The sequence below is a fragment of the Wasmannia auropunctata genome, unplaced genomic scaffold (genome assembly GCF_000956235.1).
Source record: "Wasmannia auropunctata unplaced genomic scaffold, wasmannia.A_1.0 LD336078.1, whole genome shotgun sequence".
Lineage (NCBI taxonomy): Eukaryota > Metazoa > Arthropoda > Insecta > Hymenoptera > Formicidae > Wasmannia > Wasmannia auropunctata.
This window is the reverse complement of record NW_012026812.1, coordinates 5,194,221-5,194,532: the sequence shown is the minus strand read 5'-3', so window position 1 is coordinate 5,194,532 and position 312 is coordinate 5,194,221.

Sequence of the window (312 nt, the reverse complement as noted above, 5' to 3'; positions counted from 1 at the left end):
ATGTGTATAAGAGACAGGAATAATATGGATGCTGAATATTATTATCTTTCTATTTTCTCATATTTTTTTTACATAAAATATTTGTAATAGTAATAAAATCAATTTAGTAATCGATTTCTAAAATATACCATTAAATATTATATTACTAAAACAATATATCACGTGATGTAATTGTGAAATAATTAGATATGAGTCTTTGGAAATATTTTTAATCATCCACTTAAAAGTTGTATATGTAAAAAGTTAAAACTAAAAATTACTATGCGGTGAGAACCCTAAAAGAGTATGAAAAATTCAAATTTATTAATTAAA